At 36.4% G+C, this 16,674-nt stretch overlaps 1 long non-coding RNA gene across 1 annotated transcript in view; it reads left to right on the top strand.

Annotated features, from left to right (window-relative positions):
• Nucleotides 1–74: 74 nt before the first annotated feature.
• Nucleotides 75–16,674, top strand: part of LOC119509245 — a 95,511-nt gene continuing 78,911 nt past the window's right edge. Inside the window, exons 1-3 of the long non-coding RNA XR_005211656.1 lie at nt 75–388; nt 5,946–6,031; nt 8,809–8,941. This is a non-coding gene — a long non-coding RNA (uncharacterized LOC119509245). The remainder of the gene's footprint in view (nt 389–5,945; nt 6,032–8,808; nt 8,942–16,674) is intronic.

Raw genomic sequence — 16,674 nt, 5'->3', positions numbered from 1 at the left:
TCAGGAATGAAAGAGGGGACATTACTACTGACCCACAAAATAAAAAGGATTATAAGAGGATACTATAAACTATTGTATGCCAATAAAATAGATAACCTGGACAAAATGGACAAATTCCTAGAAGCATACAAACTACCTTCACTAACTCTAGAATTCATATAATATCTCAACAGACCAATAAGAAGTAAAGAGACTGAATCAGTAAACAAAAAATTCCAGTCAAAGAAAAACCCAGGACCAGACGGCTTTACTGGTAAATTTTACTGAACAGTCAAAGAAGAATTAACACCAGTCCTTCCCAAACTCTTTCAAAGTATTGAAGAGAAGGAAACAACTTTCAACTCCTTCTATGAGACCAGCATCACCCTAATACCAAAGCCAGATAAAGGTATCATAAGAAAACCAGTACATGTGTGGACATCCTACGTACACTATTTTGGCTTCTACTCCTTTTCCTGCTCACTAATCATTCCTCTATATTTCAGTTTCTAACTTCCACTAGAATGGATACAATTAAAAACATAAAATAACAAGTGTTGAAGAGGGTGTAGAGAAATAGGAACACTTGTACATTGTTGGTAGGAACGTAAAATGGGAGAACTGGTGTGGAAAACCGTTTAGCAATGCCTGTGAAAGGTAAGTATGGAATTGTCATACAACCCAGCAATCCCACTTCTAGGTATATACCCCAAAGAATTGAAAGCAGGGATTTGTACAAATGTGCACACCAGATGTTCATAGCAGCATCATTCATAATTGCCAAAAGATGGAAGCAATCCAAGTGACCATCAACAGATGAATGGATAAACAAAATGTGGTATATACGTATAATGGGATATTATTCAGCTATAAAAAGGGATGAAGCTCTGATGCATGCTACAACATGGATGAACCTTCAAGACATTATATAGCTACAGTAATAAGACTGTATGGTGTTCGTGGATATCCATAAAGACACAGAGATCAATGGAACAGAATAGATAACAGAAATAGACTCACAAATATGTGTAACTGATTTATGACAAAGGTGTAAAAGCACCACAATATAGAAAAGATAACTTTTTCAATAAATGGTATTGGAGCAATTGGACATCTATAGGCATGAAAATGAACCTTGATCTAAGTCTCACACCTCATACAAATATTAAGTCAAAATGGTTAGTCAAAATCTGATTGTCACTGAGCTAAACAATTCAAAGCACCCCACTTCTTTTAGGATATAGTTCAAACTCCTAAATGTGGACTACAATGCTTCTTTCATGATTTGCCCCTGCTTATTTCTCCTGTAACTTCATGCTTTGGCTACATGAATTTCTTTCTGTTCCCCAAGTCCACCATGTTCTTCCTTGTCTCTGGATTTTTGTATGCTGATCTCTCTTCTTGGATCTACCTCTTCCCCAACTTCACTAGATGGGCGTTGCACGAAAAGTCTTTTTCCTTTGATAAGCTGAGGAGTTGTGTTCTGTAATTCCTGTATAGCTTTTTCATTAGATGAAAACTGAGGATGTGAATTGGGACTCTTCTACATCTTGGCTGCATTTTATGGTGATATGTTTTTAGCCAAAAAAATGGGTTTATTTCCATCAGATAGAGACTTACCATAGACAGGAGTAAACTACTATGTTCTTTTTACCCTCTTGACAGTCTTTGGTTACTTGAATGAAGCTTATATTTCTGACAATGTCAGTTACCTTAGAGAAGTAGAAATAATAGTTTGTTAACCTGGAAATTAAGATAGAATCACTGTACATCCTGTGTAAGCATAGAGATATTTATATAGAAATGTGTTTGTGACTCTCAACTATCTCACATATCTAGAAAACTCTAGTGGACTGCACTGCTGGAGCTCTCCATTCTGATAATTCAGTCTTAGTTATAACTACAATTTGCCAACAGGGGCAGGATACATAATGCTTCTTCACAGGAGAATATGGTGACTTCTTGGGGGTAGGTCTGGCAGATGTCTCCATAGAACCTGTCTTTGGTTAAAAGTGATTCATCCAAGCAGGTCTATACATAAATTACCAAATCATTTTGTCAATAAAGAAATGATATAATGTAACTTGCATAAGATGCTTTATATCTCAGTATTTCAGTTCTTCCAAGATAAAATGGGTCAATTAATGCTCGTCAATAAAATGGTGATAAAGTACTTTAAAATCTATTAGCTATGTCCAAATTTACTTTCACAACCCTAAAAAAGTCTTATGAAAAGATATGGAATTCTACCATGTAATCATATATATTGCTTCTAAGAATAAGAATATTCAATGGTGGAAAATACAGACAGACCACCATCGACATATATGAGATTAAATTTACATGTTTACACCACAATGTATTGGAGTATGGAATACAAGTGATATTAATTGGGGTAGTGACAGCAACCTTTATTATTAAATATTGGTGCTCAGTACATGACCAGAATATTTTATTAGAATAAAACTAATAATATTTACTGTATTTTCCCCTCAACAATACTGCAAACCTTTAAATTTAGAAGTAATTTTACAATTCAATTTATATATCAATCTGGGGATAATTGTTCTCTTTATTCTATCTTTAATATGACTCATGGTATTCTCTTTAATTCTCTAAAGCATATCCTTTTTTAATGCATTTTATTTTATTGTAAACTTTAACATATATACATAACAGTGATGTCTTTCAAATCCAACAAGTAGTTAGAGAGCAAATTTCAAAGAATGTTATGGGCTACAGTTTCAGTTATTTCCATTATTGGAAAATATAACATATATACAGAAAGGTGTTAACTTTCAAAGTACAACTCAACAAGCAGCTATAAAGATAATTTCAAAAAAATGTTATGTGTTACAGTTCCACAGTTTCAGTTCTTTCCTTATTGTGAAATATAGGATATATACAGAAAGGTACTAACTTTCAAACACAATTCAATGAATAGCTATAGAACAAATTTCAAAGAATGTTGTAGGTTATAGTTCCACCATTTCAGTTATTTCCTTCTAACTATTTTAATACCTTAACATCTAATATATATGTGTGTGTGTTTATATAAAGTTGCAGTATTCATAATCCTTTGTTAAATCCTGTCTTGCCTGTTGCTACCCTTCCTCTCATTTAATCACTTTCTCAATCTTCAGGGGTGTCTAGGCAGTGACTACCCTGACTTGTTCATATTGAAAAGGGGTGTCAATACTATGGGGAAGGGGGCTGCATCTGATTGTTGTTCTTACAAAGAGGCTGTTGCTTCTGGGTTTTACAAGTTGTCTAGCATAGGACCGCTCTGGTGGATTTAAGTTTCTGTGAAGTAAAACTTAGTGAATCTTTTATAGAATTTCAAATAGGGACCTAGGTATTTTGGAACTACTATTGGTAAGGGCATGGCATACTGTGGCCATTTGGGATATCTAGCTGGAGCTTGCATAAGAGAAACCTCCAGGATTGCCTCTCGACTCTGTTTGAGATCTCTTAGCCACCGTAACCCTATTTTGTTACCTTTCTTTTCCCCCTTTTAGTTTCAATCCCTTGATGCCAGGGCCAGGCTGATTGCTGGGAATCGTGTCCCACATCGCCAGAGAGATTCATTCCCCTGGGAGTCATGTCCCACATGTGGGGCAGGGGAGGAGGGGGAAGTTAATGAATTTATTTGCAGAGTTGGGCTTAGAGAGAGAAAGGTCACATCTGAGCAACAAAAGAGGTTCCCTGGAGGTACCTCTTAGGCATAATTGTAGGAAGGCTTAACCTTCCATTTGCAGCCCTAAGTTTCACAAGAGCAAGCCTCAAGTTGAGGGCCTGATTTATTAAGTAGTGGGTTCCTAATTTCATGTAACATATATTCTGTCCCAAGATAAACAGTTTCTCACATTATCTTCACTTAGTTGTACAATCAGCATCACTCTCAATTTTAAACAACTATCATAACATAAAACATCCCAGAGCTCTTATCAGCCACTAATTTTCATCCCTAGGTTTAGTGTTGTACTGGTAAAATACTCCTATTAAATATAGCCTATAGTATGTAATGGGTAGTTTTTCCATATACCACTGTTGTTAACTCTTTACCAGTGTCATATCTTGTAAGTATATCATGCTAACACTTATTTATGTTTGTAATGCTAATCTGTGGGTTACATGCCTTTATACAACCACTTTCGAACCTGTTTGCCTTTAATGCGGCACTGATACTTATAATCCCATTAACAAACCATAATCACACCTCTCCATTCCCATGCCATTAAGTTCACCCTCATTATCATATCTGTACACATTAGATTATCCCCCTTCTCTAGCTTCTGTCTATCACTAGGTCCCCTATATTCTACATTATAAGACATTTATTTTACATTGTTCACAGAGTTCACATTAGTGGTAACATACAATATCTCTCCTTTTGTGTCTGGCTTATTTCACTCAGCATTATGTCTTCAAGGTTCATTCATGTTTTCATAAAGCATATCTTGATCGTAAAGATTTACATTATTGCAGATATCTTTGTAGTTATAAATACATATTAGAAAACAGTCACATTTAGGAGAATTCTATATATATATATTTTTCAATCTTATTAGACGAGAAATCAGTGTAAAACATAATTTGTTAAAGTCCATGCTAATATATTTTTTAGACAGAGATAGGAATGGCCAAATTTACTTTCTAGAGTGATCTTGTGTATTTGAATATCCACTGAGGGATTAGAATTATCTCACAGTTCTTACAATAATTTTATTATAACAAATCTGGAAGATGAGGCAGAAACTCGTGGGTAAGAATGAAGAATAGCAATATGACCTATAGAGAAGTTGAACATGGGTTGATTGTATATCCTAAAAAGCGTCTTGAGGCACAGCAGTAGGTTGTTAAAGAAAATAGTTGGACTGGGGATCAGAGTCAGGATTCTATTCCATGAGAGTGGGATTAACAAAAGCCAAGCAAGTTCTAAATTGACTGATATACCTGACAAGCTAACAAGAAATGGAAGAAGTAGGCTAGGTTTTAATCTGATTTAAGTCAAAGTGGGCACTGAGGTTTTGGTTAACAGTAGAAGTCTGGTTACTAGAATTAGAGCATAAGATGAACTAGCTGAACACACCAGCCAGATTCCACACATGCATGATTTCAGACATCCACAGCATAGCCATAGATTAAATGGGTCCAAACGGGTAAACACTGAAGAACATCTGTTGAAGCCAAATCATTGTCTTACACCCTGCTCTTCAGTCCCCTATTTGTTGTTCATTCCTTTAGACATACATATATCCTCTCCTTCCAACATGCCCTCATCATCCTCTGATTACTTCTTTCACAATCTACAGGCCCAGGCAGAGAGCTCACAATTGCCAAGGAAAAACTTAGTGAAAAGACAGCAATTGGCAATATGCCTCCATTAATGTAATTTAGCTTTTTGAGAAACAGCTCTGGCTACTGCCTCCCCATCTTCCTCTGCTTCTTTGGTTCCAACTTTTCTGTGGTGACCATGGTCCAGCTTTTCTCCCTGCTTTATATATCCATGTGAGACTCCTTTTGCCAAGTTTGTTCAACAAAGCGTTTACCTTTCTTAAATCAACGGGTAGTCTATAAACCTGATGGAATTCATGTATGTGTTAACTTCTTGGCCTCATGAAGATATTTTAGAGCCCAAAACTGGAATAAAACAGAATTAAAGCTTTTAAAATCTATTAGCATGTTCTTTTTTCCTCTGCAAGAGTTTCTTGATTACTTGAATACCATAGTTCTGACAGTGTCAATACAGTCACTACTTCCCTAGCTTTAATAATGTGTGAACTTCAGTGTTGAAAGAGAAACTGCATGTAATATAAGCACATAGAAACGCACTTGTGAATCTCTTCTATTCTACAAAATTAAATCACATCCTCTGGAAAATTCTATTCCTGTCTTTGACTTCCTTGATAACATGCCAATTCATGCTCTAACATAAATTTTCTTTTCTAATTATTTTATCTTAGTGTCTGACTGTTTGCCTCATCTTGTCCAAATCTAACTGAAGTTATCACCAAGAATATAAATTTTAAGCCTCAGCATAACGTGCAAGGTATGTAATCTATTTTAACTGCTCCTTAACCTTCCAGCAACCCCCAAATCCTAGCAGTTTCAACAACAAACCAAGCTGTTTCTTGTCTTGAGCCTTTGTGCCAACTGCCCTCTTTGCCTGGAATGGTCTCCTTTTTATTGCTGGGTAGAATTCCATTATATGAATGTACCACAATTTGTTCATTTATTCCCCAGTCGATGGGCATTTGAGTTGTTTCCAGTTTGGGACTATCAAGAATAAAAATAAATACAACTGCAATGCATATTTACATATGGGTCCTTCTGTAGAAGTATTTTTATTTCATTTGGGACCTAGCAGTGGGAATGTACTATTTTGCATCCCCACTGGCAATGCATGAGAGTTCCAGTTGCTCAATATCCTCACCAAAACTTGGTCAGTCCTTTTAATGTTTGCCATTCTGGTCATATGCAGTGGTATCTCACTGTAGTTTTAATTTGCTTTTCATGAATGACTAATGCTGCTAAGCATCTTTTTGTATACTTATTTGAAATTTATATATCTTTTATGGAGAAGTTTCTGTTCAAATCTTTTCCCTATTGTTTTATTGATAATGTACTTTCTTATTTGTTTTTCCTCCTTTATTAGAGAAGTTGTAGGTTTACAGAACGATCATGCATAAAATACAGGATTCCCATATACCACCCTATTTCTAACACCTTCCATTGGTATAGGCCATTTGTTTCAATTGCTGATAGCATACTTTTATAATTGTACTATTAACTATAGTCCATGGTTTAACTTAGGGTTCACCGTTTGTGTAGTGTAGTTCCATGGATATTTTTAAATTTTTATTCTGTTACATATATACAATCTAACATTTCCTCTTTTAATCACATTCAGATATTTTTTCAGTGCCATTGATTACATTTACAATATTGTGCTACCATCACCATCTTACTGGGTGTTAAGAGTTCTTTTAGATTCTGGATACAAAATGTTTGTCAGGTGTGTGTTCACTATATATGGGTCCACTCAACTAATTCTTTCTAGTATTCACCAGTACAATAAACATGGTGCAATAGTTTATGAAAGCATGCTGTCAGCCCTTGGTCACTTTTCTCCTCATTTCTTTTCATGTGAGTGGAGTAAGTTATGATAATGTTATTTTAGATTTCTGTTGCTAGTGGCTAAACACAATCCAAACAGATATATCTTGCTGGTTTCCTTTAAACTTCCTGAAGAATTTGGTTAAGTCCTTCTGAAAATCCACATCAAAATCAAATGAGATGGATCTGAAACATGCTAATGGAATTCTTACTTGGGAGAGAGTGATTTGCATTAATGTGGGAGAAAATTCCAAGGAAGCACATTTTGGTTAAACAAAAAAATTATGAAAGGTCTATTCGAATATAATGGAATTAGTAATAGTAGCAGTAGTAACAGAAGCAATAGTAAAAGAAATAATAGCTGTGAGTAATAACTAGCATTGGCCAGCTTTCAAATGTGCTTCCTGCTTCCTGAGGCAGTATTAAGTCAAAGGCTGGATGATCAGCCATTAACATATTGTGGAAAAGAATCTGTTGGATGAAACTTCCAAGCAGCTGGTCTCTAATGTTGCTTCCAACTCTAAGCTTCTGTATTTTCATTTTCATCAACATACTTTATGCTTTCTTTGGTCTCTTGATATTATACAATAGTAAATACCATAGGAAGCAGGGACATGGTATAAGTTAAAAGGTAGTGATGATATATTTTAAGCATTTAATTATGAAAGATGTTTATTTAATTTCTACCACCTCCTTCAAAACATAGTGTTAGTGAACAGCAAGTAGTATTCAGCATTAATCACTTTCAGAAACACTGAGCTGAAGTTAATCTTTGCTGATGATAAGGCATGGATTTAAATTGTGGACACAGAGCTCACATTCTGGAATTCTTGGGAGCAAAGATATCCCGGGTCACTGATGTTCTTGATCATGTTCCTGGGCTGATAGACTGCTATGTATGGGTAAATCAGGAATCAAGCAGCAAATAAAAGCATAAGCTAAAATAAATAATTTTTTAAAGTATATATTTCTTATTATACCCAAAAACATGGATAAGAACTAAGGGGGGAGGGAAATAGGATATTACAGACTATGCAGCTTTATTTATTTAAGAAAAAAAATACATTATTAGGAATAGACATTTTGAGTTTATCAAATATCTAGAATGTTTTGAAACCATTTATATCAAAATAATTTTCAAACATACTTAAGCTAATAATACTGTCCCTTTAAAATACATATTTGAATTTCTACTTTAGAAGTAATACCTTGTCATAACAGAAAATTTAGAAAAAGGGTATTCATTTCTGTAAAAAGAAGAAATAAGAATTACAAGACTCTTACTGCTAAATGTAACCACATAATATTTTTGTATATTCTACAATATATACATATGTACTCATATAAATATATATATACATACATACATATAGAGAGACATTTTTAAAATCCTGCTTTCATTAAATATTCTTAAAATTATTTTTAATGGTTTCCTAATATTGTGCCCTATACTTTACGTCTTAACTTATTTGACCAAATTCCTCATGGTTGACATTTAGATGTAAAATATGGGACTTATAACTTAACCATTTAAATTCCATTCTGAACTTTGTGTGTGTTTGTGTGTGTGTTTTATCTTCCACTGTACTATAAATTCCTGTTGGCTCAATCAGTTGAGGTCTCTTTGTATCTAATCAAATCCAGTGGTCTGTGCAGAAGGCTTTATCGTCATGACCCTAACTCAATCACAGTCGTCTTCTTCCTCTCCAGATATGACCATGGTCTAGCAGAGATTTCTTCAAAAGAGGGGAACACAAACTATGCTGTTCTAACAGATGCCACAACTTTCAGGTTATTTTAGAAATCAGGCTAGCCACTGCTTTAAGAGAAGAGTTCATTTAAGGTAAGTGATTCCCAGCAGCAAAACAAGTTCTTTATCTGGAAGCAAACTTGAAATGAATTAAAGAACTTGAGGATGTGATGTTGTCTTACTTCTGCAGAATATGTCTTAAGAAAAACTGGTCTGATCTGGGACTGTAGACAGAAAAACACCAACTGGAAAAATTCTTTAAGGGAAAATGTTAAGAATGAGATTAATTTTTACATTTTTGGAAAAAAAATCAACCTCATAGTTGTGTCAGTAAGACAGAGCTAGATAAGAAATAAAAAAAAAATTAAATGCAAACTTAGAAGTGTGGTTGGTAATGGGAGCACAAAGGCAAGGGGTGGGAAGGGGGAATGAGGAAAGAGCATCATAACCTGCCTTCCTTAAAGCCCTCAGCAGATTGTCTTCATTCCTCAGAGATACTGAAAGAGGCCTCTCCAGAAGGACAGGGGCTGGGTTTACGCTGAGTAATTGTAAACACTTCCAAATATCCCTATTCCTCACATGCAGGGCAAAAGATGGCAGAGCCAAGAGTGTCTCCAAGCCTTCTCCCTCACTTCCCTCTTTAATGAGACCTAGAATAATTTGGGAATGAGACCAATAGAACTGCATCTTTGGATGCTGCCCCCTTGATGTTATGTTAATTTGGTGAAAGCAGTGGTAAGAAAGGATGCAGAATGTGTAGCTGGCATGAATCCAAGGGCTCCATGGATGAGAATAAGGAAGAGGACACATGATAACTGACATCTATATAGTATTTGCCAGGCACTTCTAAGAGCTTTATTCATATGAATACATTTAAACCTCAAAATAATGCCAAGGAAATTTTTCTTCGTTCTAAAATGTATTTTATTTCTAATCACGTTATAACAAATCCTTTTCTGCCTATCAGTCATTGGACATAAAGCAAAGGACAGTGTATGAAATAGTTTAAAAGGTGACAGATAACTGCTTAAAGAGAATGGGAAGGTGTGGCCAGAACAGATCTAAGGGCTGCCAGGCTGCTAACTTATGTTCTGAGAGCAGGTGGCTCTTTGGCCTCTGATAGGTTATCACTGATGAGTGATAACTTTTTAACTCTACATTTAGGGCCTTCCTAGGACACCTGCTTCTTCCACATCATTATTTCCTTCTTTTAGAATGTTACTTTCATATTAGTTTAAAGATTAGATAAGCAGTGTCACCTAGAAGCAAAAATACTGATTTTTCCTTAAAACAAAATCAGATTAGAAAATGTTGTTAAATGGGGAGTGAATAAAAGCAAACACTTACCCAACTACTATGCCAACACTATTCCAGAATGCTTTTAATATACTAACACATTTAATTCCCCAAAGAGTCCAGTGAAAATCCCCATTTACAGCACTGTTAAATCCCTTACCTACGATCACACAGCTAAGAAATAGGGAAGTCAAGAATCTAACCTTCACAGTCTGGATGCATAGTCCATGCTCTCAACCACCGTACTCTGAGAAATTGACTTTCCTTTAACCCCAGCTTTGCCATTTACAAGATGTGTATATTTGGACAAGTCACTTCACTTCTCAGTTTAAAGAAAAAAAATCCATGATTTGCCTGCCTCAGAAAGTTGTTGGAAGCTGGAAATGATATAATGTATATGAATATTATAATATTTTAAGATATTGTTTATTTATACTTTTAAGCATAAAGCTGTGGTGGTTGTGAGATCTCCCTGTAGAGATTACATCATGTCAGTATTTCCTGACTGTCTATACAGCCTTCTTCAGAGTGAATGTTTCAGGACATGACTGGGGAGGTGAGCACGGGGCATCCCTTGCTGCTTTGGTTCCTACTAAAGGAGGATCTGAAAGAAAGGTGACTGAAGGTGCTGCAGCAGTCAAGGGGAGCTTGGTTATGCCTTTGGTGGTTGACCTAGTTTTATTCCAATCTCTGCCTGTCCCAAAATTTTAAAAATCAATGGCTGCTCCTGCTGCTGCCCTGGCACAACTGACTGCTATAGTCCCTGCCTTTACACTGCTTTGCTCTGTCACATGTTAAAGCCAAATGATGGGCAGAGATTGTTAAATTGTAAGGATGAGGGAGGTAAGGAGTGGCCACTGTGAAGTAAGATTAGAGGCAGTGTGTTGGTTAGGTTCATGTGTCAACTTGGCCAGGTGATGTTACTCAGGTGTCTAGTCAAGCAAGCACTGGCCTAACCGTTGCTATGAGGATGTTTGTGGCTGCTTGATAAACCAGAAGGCTGGTTTGTTAAATCATCAGTCATTTGACTGCAGCTGTGACTGATGACATCAACAAAGGGTGTGTCTTCCACAATGAGAGAATGCAGTCAGCTGGATTTAATCCAATCAGTTGAAGACTTTTAAGCGAGACAGATAGAGGAACTTCACTTCTTCTTCAGCTGACCAGTGAAGTGTTTCCTGAGGCAGTTGTCGAAATTGTCAGTTCATTTCCTGAGGAGTTCATAGAACACGTTCATCGAAGTTGCCAGTTTGCTGCCTGAGGAGTTCATCGAATATCTTCATTGAAGTTGTCAGTTTGCTGCCTGTCCTACGGAATTTGGACTTGTGCATACCCACAGTTGTGTGAGACACTTTTGTAAATCTTATATTTATAGATATCTCTTGTTGATTCTGTTTCCCTAGAGAACCTTAACTAATACAGGCAGTATAGAGATAACTTCTCCTTGTCTAGACTATGGTTACCTCACCCAGTAAAAATCTGTAGGAAGTTTAATTTAAATAAAGAGAGAACCTTTCAAACACATAGGTGCAATGACAGTGATTAGAAAAGTGTTTCCTAGTAATTACATTCCTCTGCTTAGATAGAAATTATCTAAGGCTAGGGAAGGACACTGGAAAGAAGTAGGTGGAACAAACCCCAGAGCTCAAATTAGTTTGCATTCTAACCAGCCAAGGTGGAAAGACCTCCTAATACATGAAGCAGCAAGTAAAGCAAAAAGGGGAGCCTTGGTAGAGAACCAAATTAGTATTAGATTAAAGGCTGCTCTAAATCTACATTTACAAAGCTTAAAAGAAAACATGGAAAGGATTGAACTGATTCCAAATAAATTTACTGGACCTCAAAGCAAAGCCCAACAATATTTAAGAATACAACAAAATACAGCATTTCAAACATAAAATTTACGATGTACAGCATCCAACAGAAAATTTCCAAGTATTCAAAGAAGGGGAAAAATGCAATCCATAAATGGGAGAAAAATCAATTAATAGGACACTCAGAAATGACATAGATGATAAAATTGGTAGATAAGGCTGTTAAAACAGCTATTATAAATATATTCTTTGTGTTCAGGAAGATAGAGGAAAATATGTCATGGTAAAAGAGAAATAGAACATGTAAAAATATTCAAAAACAGACTTAAGGAAAAGAAAATTATAGAGTCAGAAATGAAAAATATTAGATTGGATTAACCACATAGACTCTTAGAAGAAATAGATTAGAGAACTTGAAGATATAGCTAGAAAAACAAATGATATACAGAGAAAAAAGACTATAATTGGAGTCCCAGAAGGAAGAAGAAAAATATTTGAAAAGATAATGGCTAAAAATTCTCCAAATTTGGTAGAAACTATATGTCCACAGCTCCAAGAAGGTCAACGAACCTCAAAGAGAAAAAAACATAAAGGAAACCTTAACAAGACACATCAAAATCAAATTGTTGAAAATCAGCAATAAAGAGAAAATCTTAAAAGCAGCCAGAGGGGAAAAGACACATTATGAAATAAACAAAGAAAATAAATAAATAATGAAGGAGACTTTCTGTTGAAAGCCATGTAGCCAGAAGACCATGGAGCGACAACTTTAAAGTACTACAAAGAAGTTATCCTGGAAGTCTACACCAGTAAAAATACCATTGAAAAATAAAGGTAGAGGAGGACTCGGGCAAGATGGCGGCATAGAGAGGAGTGGAAGCTAAGTAGTCCCCCTGGAACAACTACAAAAAACCAGAAACAACTAGTAAATAATCCAGAATAACTGCGGGGGGACAAACGAGACCATCCATTCATCATACACCAACCTGAATTGGGAAGAATGCCCGAGAACACAGCATAAAATCTGTAAGTAAAACCTGCAGAACCAGGTCGGGAGACCCCCTCCCCCATAGCCCGAGCTGCGGAGCCCCGTGGTGCCAGAGAGAAGCTCTCTCCCAGCAAGCGAATACAGCTCAGCTGAGCTCCAACTGGGGTTTTAAGTAGCGAGTGTGAACTGCTCACTACAGGTACGCAGCCCCAAAAAACAGACAGAGGCTTTGGGTGACGACTGACCTGGGAGAGCCGGAGGGTCGCCTTGGACTGGGTCTGAAGGGGACTATCTGTTTCTTTTTTGGCTCAGTGGAGAAAGCCCCAGTCATTTTCAGTTTCCAGGGCTGTGAAGCAGAGAAGGGTGGAGACACCACAAGCAGAGAGCGAGACCATTGAAATGCTAATGACCTCCACCTGAGGGGTCTGTCTTCTCTAGGAGGAAAGGGGTGGGCCCCTTTCCATTCAGAACCAGACCCCAGAGCCTGGGGGAACATGGCCATACCTCCTCACACCAGTCAAGAATTATAGGCTAACAGACATCACCTGCTGGGCAGAAAAGCACAGTGACCTGAGGCATCAAAGGGTGGAGCAATTTTCTAAGACACACCCGCAGGGAAACCAGTTACTGAATATTTCTTCCCTCTGGGACCTGAGCCTGTTCTGGTCTGGGAAAACCTGATTTGTATAACCAAGGAAACCATGCCTAGACAACAGAAAATTACAACCTACACTAAGAAAAAAAAAGTTATAGCCCAGTCAAAGGAACAAACGTACACTTCAACTGAGATACAGGAATTTAAACAACTAATGCTAAATCAAATCAAAAACTTTAGAGAAGATATTGCAAAAGAGATAGAGGCTGTAAAGGAAGCACTGGACATGTATACGGCAGAAATCAAAAGTTCAAAAAACAAGTAGTAGAATCTATGGAAATGAAAGGCACAACACAAGAGATGAAAGACACAATGGAAACATACAACAGCAGATCTCAAGAGGCAGAAAAAAACACTCAGGAACTGGAGAACAAAACACCTGAAAGCCTACACGCAAAGGAGCAGATGGAGAAAAGAATGAAAAAATATGAGCAACGTCTCTGGGAACTCAAGGATGAAGCAAAGTACAATAATGTGCGTATCATTGGTGTCCCAGAAGGAGAAGAGAAGGGAAAGGGGGCAGAAGCAATAATAGAGGAAATAATTAATGAAAATTTCCCATCTCTTATGAAAGACATAAAATTACAGATCCAAGAAGCTCAGCGTACTCCAAACAGAAGAGATATGAATAGGCCTACGCTAAGACACTTAATAATCAGATTATCAAATGTCAAAGACAAAGAGAGAATCCTGAAAGCAGCAAGAGAAAAGCAATCCATTACATACAAAGGAAGCTTAATAAGACTATGTGCGGATCTCTCAGCAGAAACCATGGAGGCAAGAAGGAAGTGGTGTGATATATTTAAAATACTGAAAGAGAAAAACCACCAACCAAGAATCCTGTATCCAGCAAAGCTGTCCTTCAAATATGAGGGAGAGCTCAAAATATTTTCTGACAAACAGACAATGAGAGACTTTGTGAACAAGACACCTGCCCTACAGGAAATACTAAAGGGAGCACTACAGGGTGATAGAAGACAGGAGTGTGTGGTTTGGAACACAATTTTGGGAGATGGTAGCACAACAATGTAAGTACACTGAACAAAGGTAACTATGAATACGGTTGAGAGAGGAAGGTGGGGAGCATGTGAGACACCACAAGAAAGGAGGAAAGATAACGACTGGGACTGTGTGACTTGGTGAAATCTAGAGTATTCAACAATTGTGATAAAATGTACAAATATGTTCTTTTACGAGGGAGAGCAAGCAAATGTCAACCTTGCAAGGTGTTAAAAATGGGGAGGCATTGGGGGAGGGATGCAATCAGCATAAACTAGAGACTGTAACTAATAGAATCATTGTATTATGCTTCCTTTAATGCAACAAAGGTGATATACCAAGGTGAATGCAGATAAGGGGGGGATAGGGGAGGCATGTTAGACACTTGACATTGGTGGTATTGTCTGATTCTTTATTCTACTTTGATTTAAGGTTATTTTTCCTTTTGCTGCTTCCTAGCTGTCATTTTTTTGTTTCCTCTTTCTTTTGCCTCTCTACCTTCTTTGAGTCTCCCTCCTTCCTTGTGGAAGAAATGTAGATGCTCTTATATAGATAGTGGTGAAGGTGGTGAACACAGAAATGTATGACCATGCAGAAAACCATCGATTATTTACTTGGGATGGAATGTATGGTGAGTGAACAAAACCATATTAAAAAAATGGGTTGATGACAAAACCTCGAGGGCAATATACTGAGTGAAATAAGCCAGACACATTAGGACAATTATTGCAGGGTCTCACTGATAGGAACTAATTACAATATGTAAACTCATAGACATGAAATATAAGGTACCAAGATATAGGACGAGGCTTAAGAATGGGGAGTGGTTGCTTAGTATGAGCAGAATGTTCAATTAGGATGAACTTAAATGTTTGGAAATGAACAGGGGTGTTGGTAGCAAGATGTGAGAATAACTAACAGTGCCGAATGGTGTGTGAATGAAGTGGAAAGGGGAAGCTCAGAGTCATATATGTCACCAGAAGGAAAGTTGGAGGTCAAAAGATGGAAATGTATAAAACTGAATCCTATGGTGGGCAATGTCCATGATCAACTGTACAAATACTAGAAATCACTTCATGAACCAGAACAAATGTATGACAATACAATTAGAAGTTAATAATAGAGGGGCATATAGGGAAGAACTATATACCTATTACAAACTATATGCTACAGTTAGTAGTATTTCAACATTTTTTCATGAACAGTAACAAACGTACTGTATCAATACTAGGAGTCAACAATTGAGGGGGGTTGGTTAGGGATAGGGGAAGATTAGAGTTTCCTTTTCTTTTTTTCTCTTTTCATCTTTCACTTTATTTCTTGTCTGGAGTAATGAAAAGTTTCTAAAAATTGAACACAAATTAAGTGTGATGGATGATAGCTGTATGAGGGTACCCAGGGGCAAGCGATTGTACACTTTGGATCTTTGGATAATTGTATGGTATCTGAACAATCTCAATAAAAATGAAAAAAAAAAAAATAAAGGTAGAGTTTTTTTCAATAAACAAAAGGTGAAATGATTCTTCGCCAGCATACCAGCAGAATAAGAAATATTAATCTTCTTCAGGTGGCAGTAAAATGATACCAGTTGGGAATGGTAAATATGTGGGTGAATATAAACATTTTTTTCTCATTTAAAATTTTTCTTTAAAAGATAATTGCCTACTTAAAGCAAAAATAATACAATGTATTGTTTGGTTTAAATATGTGGAAATGAAATGTTTGCCAAGAATATCATAAAGTTCACTGTTGTTATTTTCTTACATTGTACATGAAATGGCATAATATTATTTTAATGCAGGCTGAAATAAAGTTATATATTGCAAGCCCTACAGCAACAAACAAACACACACACACAGACACACAAATGTACCATTAATATGAAATTAGTGGAAAAAAATTTAATTAAAAAATTTTAGATTCATCTAAAAGGAGTCAGAGAAAGCAGAAAAAACAGGAACAAAGAAGAGATAGCCAGATTTTAGATTTAAACCTATTCATACAAATAATCATTAAATGTAAGTAGTCAAAACACTCCAAGGAAAATGCAGAAATTATCAGATTGCATAAAAAA

This window comes from Choloepus didactylus, chromosome 14 (assembly GCF_015220235.1).
Source record: "Choloepus didactylus isolate mChoDid1 chromosome 14, mChoDid1.pri, whole genome shotgun sequence".
NCBI lineage: Eukaryota > Metazoa > Chordata > Mammalia > Pilosa > Megalonychidae > Choloepus > Choloepus didactylus.
The sequence above is the reverse complement of the archived record's forward strand: the minus strand, read 5'-3'. Positions and strand labels throughout refer to the sequence as shown.